Raw genomic sequence first — 9,116 nt, 5'->3', positions numbered from 1 at the left:
CATTCCTGCCTCATAAAGGGAGTCAGTCTCACATGTGAACATTAAGGAGGCAGCCAGCTCATCACCTCCTCATATACACAGAAGTTCTCTAAACATAAACAGGGACAAAACAACCTTTGAAGTAAGACGGAAAGTGGCCAAGCACACGAAGACTTAACTTCATTGTTAAAGATTCAGGAAAGCTGCAACACTGAGACTCTTCATGGCATATCCCTTCATTTCCCATCTGGTAGGAAAATTTCTACTAGCCCTGATGTTTTTATGACTCCCCAGAGGTTCCCTACTCTGCAGACACTAGCTCTCCTCCAGGTTCTCACCACCATTCTAACAGAGGCACGTCTTACCTCGCCTGTTCAAGGTATCAGTACATTTGACCAAAATGCGAGGCTGAGCCTCAGCCCAATAAGTGTTTTCAAGATGGGACCTATACTTCCTTCCAAGATACCAACACTTCTGTGTCTCTCTGACTATCCTGTCCCTTCTGTGCATTTCCAGAATCAACACAAGAGGGGTTACACTACTAATAATTTTTAAAATTTTATTTTTTCAATTAAGCTAAGAAATTTTTTTTAGAAAACAAAACCCAAAAGCCAAGATCTTACAGAGCGTTTCCTTGAGCTTCAGTAAACTTACAGCACTGCAAATGGGGTCAGAATCTGCTCCCATCACTTAGGGGAGGTGAGAGATATGTGACATTGCTGACTATACAACAAAGGCTCTTTTGAATTATTGACTACATCAGAACTAACAAATCATCTGGATGTAAAGCTGCAACACCCCTCAAAATACAGAAATGAAAAACTAGGCCCATAACTGACGGGCTGGTACTGTCTTTTAAAATTGCTTAAAAATATATCTTCTGCTATGTTTTCAGTATTCCTGCACTTCGTAATTCAATTTTCATAAAAATATTTTTACCTTAACCTTCAAACTATAGTGGGAGACATCGCTCTTTCAGAACACAAAAATAGGTTCTCAAAGCTGATGTTTTTCAGAACTTAGGAAGTATCTGACAAGAACACAAATTCCCACAGACATGGGCTAGATCTTCATCAGTCTTTTATTTAAAATAGGCAAAAGGTGCATATATTTTTTTCCCCAACTGAAACAGGTCATGAGGACAAAGCTATTCATTATTTTTGTATTTACAAAAAGAGGTAGCCACAAACCTCAGGTAAAATTCCACTTTACCTGCACTATGTTGTTTTGATGAACTAGATCAAACAGAGGAGAAAAAATAGATCACTGCTTCAGGCAAAATGCCCAAGCATGTCATTCTATCGTGACATATTAAAATTGATTGTTAAGGTAATTTCAGCGCACTGAAAATGAGTAACCATAATTTTTCTTTTGAAAGAGTACAGTTCTTCTGTGTTCTCTTGTTGATATAAGTCTTAATAAATATTCATAGATAACTCTAGGACACCTCATTAGAAAGCTGTTCAACAAGTTGAGCAAGTGCTGAATTAGGTATTTTAAACAATTATTATAAATGTATCTTCTTATAGTAACATGGAAACAACTGTAGCATGCTTCTTAGTGGAACATCAGATTCATTTAAATATGATAGCCAACAAATGCTACCAGCTGGAAGAAGACTGCAAGGTTTGGCTGTACCAGAAAAATAAGTGGTCGACTCCAAAAGGGTTAGCTTCCCTTTGTCTCCACTGCTCAGGTAGGAAGTGACTTGTTCCTAGGAGGTCCGGAGGCTCTGCTTGCTTTGCTTAATCTGGGACTCATCACCTTGTTTCCAAGATCATTATCAGTAATTCCTCCAACTGGCACCCATGACCACAGGTAACGACAAGAAAGCTATATCTGCAACTGGCAACTGAACCACCTGTGGTAGCAGAAACAGAGGAATTTTCTCCTACACATGCAAAAAAGTAACATAAGTAAAAAGTTTTTACCTTCCCTGTAACATCATACTACCAAGAGCAGCAAGTTTAGAGGGTTACTTTGGTAGTCTAATGCATCTTTGATCACACAGCATGCCATGGGCATGATACACTCAGGAGCATCCCAAACACTTAGACAGCCATGAGACCCATCCTCAGGAGTAAAGTTTTAGAGAACAAGCTGGTGGACCTGAAACGATAGCCAAGTGCTAGCCCAGAACAAAAACATCAGGAAACTAGGTGATCAATCTCCAGGCTGGGGCGGGGGGGGGAAGACCGATACCATCACACCTGCACAGATCAAGCCTCCTCAGCCTTTATGAAATACAATCCCAAACTGGACAAAGGGATTTCAGTTTCCCCACGATCGTGGCTGGAGGTGAGAGTGTTGGACACCAGGTCAGACCGTTTATTTCTGGAATACTTTTTATACAGATCTAAAATTAACTGCCATTTAATCTTGCTTCAGCGTCTGTATTCCTTTCACCCTGTGAGTCAGTCGGTGACTTCTCACAGTATGCTTTTGTCAGGGATCTGCTCTGCCAGGTTCCCACACATCTTCAGATCAGTCTTCAGCCGCGAATTGTATGACAACTCCTATTCACATTAATATGGGCATCCACAACCTTTTTTTGGAATAAACTGGTGTTTAACATGCTTTTTCTTTTGTGCAAGTTTACCACAGTTTGCCATTCAATTAAGAATGCTAATCAAAACAAAGAAAAAGTTATCTGTGAATGCCAAACCAGAAAGATCCAAACTGAGACATGGTATCTCAATTTACACTTGGAGTTCAAGCAACAACTAAGATTCTGAGCTGCCAAGGAGAATTTACACAAGGTTTCCTTTGCTGCAATCCATGAATGATAAAAGTTAAAGCTGAATTTTCAAAAGACTACATAAACGTAGAAGGACACTTCTTACTGTGTCCCTCAAAGACTCATATACACACATGCAGTATGTCTCCAAGCATAGGTTTACTGGAACATCTACATTTTCAGCTGGTAAATCCTTCACATTATCTTCAAAATAATAATATTACAGGTATCAATGGTACCTAATGTTTTCTTCTGAGAAAAGCATTATAGTAGTAGCAGAAAAGCAACGAAAGGGAAGTGTTATTTCCTCACTAAACACTCCTACTGTTTTATAGTACTTCTCTATCTTCTACTTCAAAGGAGTCATTATCAGAAGTTGGGATTTTGTACAATATTCTTTCCTCAAACATATTCAGCATTTCATGACATCTCTTAAGCATGTACATTTACCACCAGATTGATTACTGATCAATTTTAGTGCAAAGTACTACATATATTTACATATATATTTTGACAGCCTGAGTGCATTTAATAATCCCAGCACGTGGATAGCTTTGCTTTTTCCAATGTGCAGTTCCAAAGAAGCTATTGTGACCAGGCTTTTCATTTTTTTCAGAGAAAAAAAAATACAATTTATAAAAATGTAAAGCTTTCACGGTGTTACATCAAACCGCTTTCTAATTTCACTTGCAAATATACAAGAAAACAGTTCAACATCTATGCACGCAACCTTTATAGGCTGGGTCCTCTAATCCCTCTTGCTTTCTGTGCTTTAGTAGGGGAACCTATCTCCAGGCTATCACATCTTGATGGTACAGAAACTGATTTAAAGGTTTCTTGTAAACGTTATTTTCTCCACCTTGATCAGAATTTTTGTATAATCGGACACGGCTAAAGGAAAACTTTGAAAGCACTCCAAGGTATACTAACAAAGGGTGTACTTCGCTCACAAACAACTGTCTTGACTCCCATTCTCACTGAAGCCCCCTTGCAATGCTGGAATAACATTGAGATGCGTTTGGGCTATTTGAGGCTCATACGTCGTACCATTTTTAAAAAGACTGACGTCACAGCAACTGGTTTTATATATATATATATCACTTCAAACACATAGACGCTTTCTGTAAGGGAAAGACAATAAACTGTAACAGTACATGCAATTTGATATCAGTAATTTGCCCCGGCTATTATGTACAATTTAATTTATTTTATTTAAAAAAAACCAACATATACATACCAGATTGTCCTATGTAAGTGATAAATGGCCATAACACAGCTATAAAATATTAAAATGAAGTCTCACCCGTTGTTGTTTTATCAGTTGGTAGCTTTTGTCCTAGTTTTAAAATATACATCTCAAATAACATTTTCAAAAATACATGTGGTTTTCCTAACCAATAAATTACTACAAACACAAGCCAGCTAACCAAGATTAAACTGTAGACTGAATTTACAGTATGCCAGCTATCTTACAGTAAATGCCCAAACATGCTCTCTTACTCAAACAAGGTAAATTCAAGACAAATTTAGATCATGAAAAATAAGTGACCTCATATTTAACAGGAGTACATGCAGTAAAACTACGCTTATCTATGAACTGAGCCATAAGTGTGGCAGCTTCTACTGGGTTTGTTAAGAATTCCAAATGTCTTAAGGCTTCTTCATATTTTACACTGCCATCTAGTGTAGGCTATATTAATACATTCCAAGCTTCCAACTATCAGCACCTGAGGTATCCAAAACCAAAAAAACTTCCATAAAAATAGCAGCCACCACTTTTGTTTATATTACTTGGAAACTATCAATTCCTAGCAGGAAAAGACTACACTAGCCAGCTGAAACAAAATACCAAAGCTTAAAGCTATCTGACACTGATAGTAGGAAAGCCAAAAAAAAAATCTTTTTCTTTTTTTTTTTTTTAACTCGGTGGCTAAACAATTATCAGATATGATTCATTTGGAAAAATGTTTAACATAGATTCACCGAGTCAAAACTTAATTAATGCAGGTTAAGCATCTGTGCTTGTATAGAAACTACAGATCAAATAATTAAACAGTATTTCTCAATAGCAGGTCTAAACTGAGAAGGCTTATTTCAATGCATTTTTCACTGGATCACCGCCTGCTGAGCCTGATCACACTGCTCCTGTGGAAAGAGCTGTTGTGCAGGACTGCAGGAAAGTTTGCTTTACAATCGACTTCCCCCACAGAGGCAACATTGCCATCTTTATCATCTCCAGCTAACACAGAGAGGCTACGCCACGTGGCCGTTCTACAAAAGCCACACGAATTGTGTGTCATGACAGACAGTAACACAGAAATTCCAGATATAGTGTAGCTCTATAACTCCTTTTGGGAAAAGAAAAAAAAAAACCCCAACCCACACACTTACTTGGCTAAAGCAAAAAGACTTTTCATACACACTCCAACTTTTAGATTATGAATTTGAAAAATTAAAGATCTTCTCATCAATTTAAAGTATATTTTTAAAACTTTAAAAATAGCAGACTGACGTTATTCTGAATGTCAAATGCAGTATCTCCTACTCTGTGTACCAAGTTCTGTTCTCATTTACAGTATAAACTGGAATAACCCATTAAAGAGATTTATTCCAAAATTATGTCACTATAGCAGAGCGTCCTGGGTAAGTAACTTCATCCTATAAAACTCAGTTCTACTGATACTTGTTTTCCTTAGCCATTTACACATACACATAGCAAACAAAATCCAGGCAGAGCAACGATGTTACTGCTGTAATAGAAACACTGTACAATACCAAAGTGTTGATGCATTCTGCTTAATGCTCCATTTGCACAGCAGTAAATACACAAGATACCAAGTCCCTTTTAGCACCTAGACTTTCATACCCATTTTCATGTTTTTGAGTCATTTTCGTAAGAGAAATATGCACCCTGGTTTCAGTGCATCTTACTAGCATTACTGTAATATGCTAAGATCATAGTTAAAAAAAAACAAACAATACAAAAACCTGATGGTACATGAAAAATTGTCAAAATACAATGAAAGCTTATTTCCCACAAGACTTTCTCCCTCTTAATTGTCCATTACACATCCACCTTTTACAATTAATTAAAAACAGTCTTTTTAGTGCCCCATATTAAGAGATTTCCCTCTATTTGCCAAATTAATGTTTTTGCAGCAAGCAAGAAACTCCCATTGACAAGTGTACAGCTAACAGAATTAAAGAAATTTATACAAATGAAAGCGTTTTAGTTATGTATATATGGTAAGTTTAAGAGAAAATGCTCCCCAGACAGACTTAGCCCAGATTGACTTTACTACTGTACTCAGGATAAATTTTCACTGAGGTCACAGCATAGGGTGAAATTTCATAGAAAGAGGATATACAACAAAATGAAAAACATGCACCAAAAAAAACACAGATGGATTTGATTTTTAATGCCATGGCACATAGTAACAGAGCACAAACTGAACTATGTCAAGTAAGCGCCTTCAGCTTGTGTTGTCTCTATATTTTCATTAAATAGAGCCTTCTTCAACATTAAAAAAAAAATCTAAAGGAACCTGTGGGACAAATTCACTGACAAACAGGAAGAAGAGCCTTAGTTTGTCAGGCTGAGGCAAAAGCTTATTAGCATCCTAATCTATGGAAATCAATATTAAACCTCCTGTGCAGCTACAGAGTTGAAACTACTGTAAACAGAAGAACTGTCCTGCCCAGTCTTCTGGATTCAGGAGGGTGGTAAGTTCTATAGAACTTGGATCTAAAACACCTTAGAAGCCGAAATAAATCTACATTTTTAAATAGTCCCACTAAAGATACTGACATCAAACAATCTAAAACCATTGCTGAAACGTGTAAGCAAACTTTATCACTGTAAACTTGAAAAACCTACAGACTAAGCAAATACAATTTGTTCAATTCACTTCCTCTTACAAGACAAATTAATAAACATACCATGTACAGCCCACTTCACTTTTCAGTATGTTATCTCAGTATACCTTGCCAAAAAGGTACATGAGACTTGGAAGACAGACAACGTATCCTGCCTCCTAACAGCAATTTTCATAGCAGAATGCATTGTATAGATCTGATTTGCTGTTTGAGATTCTGCCCATCTTTAGTTAACTTATGATGACAGAAGAAATGGGAAAAAACCTCTTCCCTGAAATGATCTGCTACTGACCTGTACAAATTAACTGAATCTACCTTTGCAGATTATGGGGAAAATATACTAGAGAATCCAGATTACTTTGGAAGAAGGAATCCTTCCTCAAAAGTGTGATAAACAACATTTGCCATTCATCAATGGTAACAATGAAATATTAATGTAATACCAAAGATGTAATAAGGCAAACAAATCTAGCCTTTCCTAAAAACTTCCATCAGTCAGAGCATTTGGCATACAGGAAAGGTTATGAAAATATAAATTAGGGAGAGAAGCATAGTTAACTGCCCAAGTGTTTAAGAATGCTAGTTCAAGTTATCATAAATTTTGAAGAAACGTTAATGTTGGGAGTAATTGTCCGCCTTTGCGTTTGTCTCTCCTAGCAAACTATCTCACTTTCTCCTGTAAATCTGCTACATAAATCCAAAAAGTATTGTTTTCATATTTCTCTGCAGAATTCATATGATAAAAATATATCTCTATAACAAGCTAAATAATTCAGCAGACATAGGAATCTCACTACTTTTCCTCAAAATTCATAGTGAATTTAGGCCTAGGCCTATTCGAACAATTACTTCACCTGCAGACTATCTCACAGCCTCCACTCTTTACCATCAACTAGCAGCGCTGTCCTCCACGGGCTGACTTTGATGCTCCAGGCAGATCTTCTACTCCTTTTTTTTTGTTGTTGGGATTTTTTTTTTCTTCCTGCAGTACAGTAGACTTACAGGTATTAAGCACAGTATTAATCATACATTTTGATTCACAAAACCTTCACCTAATGTTGTGAAATCTTCAGGTCAGATCAGAAGCTGAGACGGTCATAAAGGAGGATCTGTAGGAGGCACCTGGATACACCTGCTCAAACTGATATACCTTAGCCTGAGGAAGACAGAATTCTTTGATCAAAAAGAACTAAGGCAGCCTCACGCACAAGTCTCTCCAGAGAAACCAGAGCAAAAGAGAGATCAGCAGCACTTGCAAGGTTTGAGGAACCCATGGAGAACTGGAACTTGAAGCTTTAGGTAGTCCAAGAGAGCCAGTAAAAGAAAAGCTTTATTTTAAAGAAAGATTTAATCTTATCTTGAGCACTGTAGAAACTCAGAAAGCAGAGGGAAAAAAGCAAAAAGAGGGCTCTGAAGAAGTAACGCTGCCACATGCTCCCATTGATGTCATCAGGGCTGTAAAAATCTCATAGGACTAATTTCTGCTCATATTGATATTGTGACTTGTACCTTAATTTTAGTGGAATTATCAGAATGTGTGAAGTAAACAGCATTCAGTCCTGCATGGATAGTTACAGTAATGAGGACTTACATGCACAAACCCCATCCAATATGCAGGTTCACAGGACAAAAAAGATACCGCAGGGCTTTAAAGCTAGTTCAAATTTAATCAAGTAAAATAAAAATAACATTTACAAAAAAAACCATCAAACAACTGGAACACTGCCTTTTTTAAAGACTGCTACCACACTTGTAAATACTTATCCTAATATAAGAAGTTTTGTTAGTAACCAATTATTTACATAAACTCTTGCTTTGATACAGAGAAACAGACATTTTCCCCCATCATTCTTGCTATGTAGACATCCTTTAAATATAGAGGGTGCCTGTGAACCAGTGAAGACTGAAAATTAGTCTTGTTTGAGATTCAAAGCCAGATTTAAATGGCATATATATAGCCTGATTTTAGTGTATCTATTTTAACACGCCATTAATGGGTAAATAAACAAGTAAACTTCTTCTGGCGAGGAAGAGAAATGGAAACGTAATTATGCATCAGAGGAAAACATAGCTCCACAAAGACTTCATCCTATTATTTTTATTTCAGATAAGGCACCGGGTTAGCTTTGGGGACCAGGCGAGCAGACAGCACAAGCTCTGCCATCCGTGCTTCAAAATCTGTGTGTCATTTTGGGAGGAAGAAAACAGAGCTCCACTTGATCACAGTTCAGAAATTAAATATCACCCCCCACCCCCCGGTTTCCTGGCTGATACAATTTCAAGTTACAACTCTGCTCAACTCATCTATATGTAATACCTTTCTTGTGGTTTCCATCACATTTCAGCAGACGCTGTTATTTGCGAGACGGGGATGGGTATCCTATAGCTCAATTACCAAATTAACCCCTTAGCGGCACCTACGGACCCTGCCACCCGCCTTCAGCCAAGTACCCCCAACTTTCCAAACGCGACAGAAAGCCGTCGCAAGTTAAGGCCCTCAAGCCCCCCCGACGCCCCTTCAGAG

At 37.5% G+C, this 9,116-nt stretch overlaps 1 protein-coding gene across 1 annotated transcript in view; it reads right to left on the bottom strand.

The window, feature by feature from the left end:
* The window catches only part of INPP4B (inositol polyphosphate-4-phosphatase, type II, 105kDa), a 325,870-nt gene extending 316,902 nt beyond the window's left edge, over positions 1 to 8,968 (bottom strand). The window contains exon 1 of the mRNA XM_009328759.1: positions 8,910 to 8,968. The gene's annotated coding sequence lies outside the window, so the exon portion shown is untranslated. The remainder of the gene's footprint in view (positions 1 to 8,909) is intronic.
* Between the last annotated feature and the right edge of the window lie 148 nt (positions 8,969 to 9,116).

This window comes from Pygoscelis adeliae, unplaced genomic scaffold, assembly GCF_000699105.1.
Source record: "Pygoscelis adeliae isolate BGI_AS28 unplaced genomic scaffold, ASM69910v1 Scaffold66, whole genome shotgun sequence".
Taxonomy (NCBI): Eukaryota; Metazoa; Chordata; class Aves; order Sphenisciformes; family Spheniscidae; genus Pygoscelis; species Pygoscelis adeliae.
This window is presented reverse-complemented; position numbering and strand designations above follow the sequence as displayed.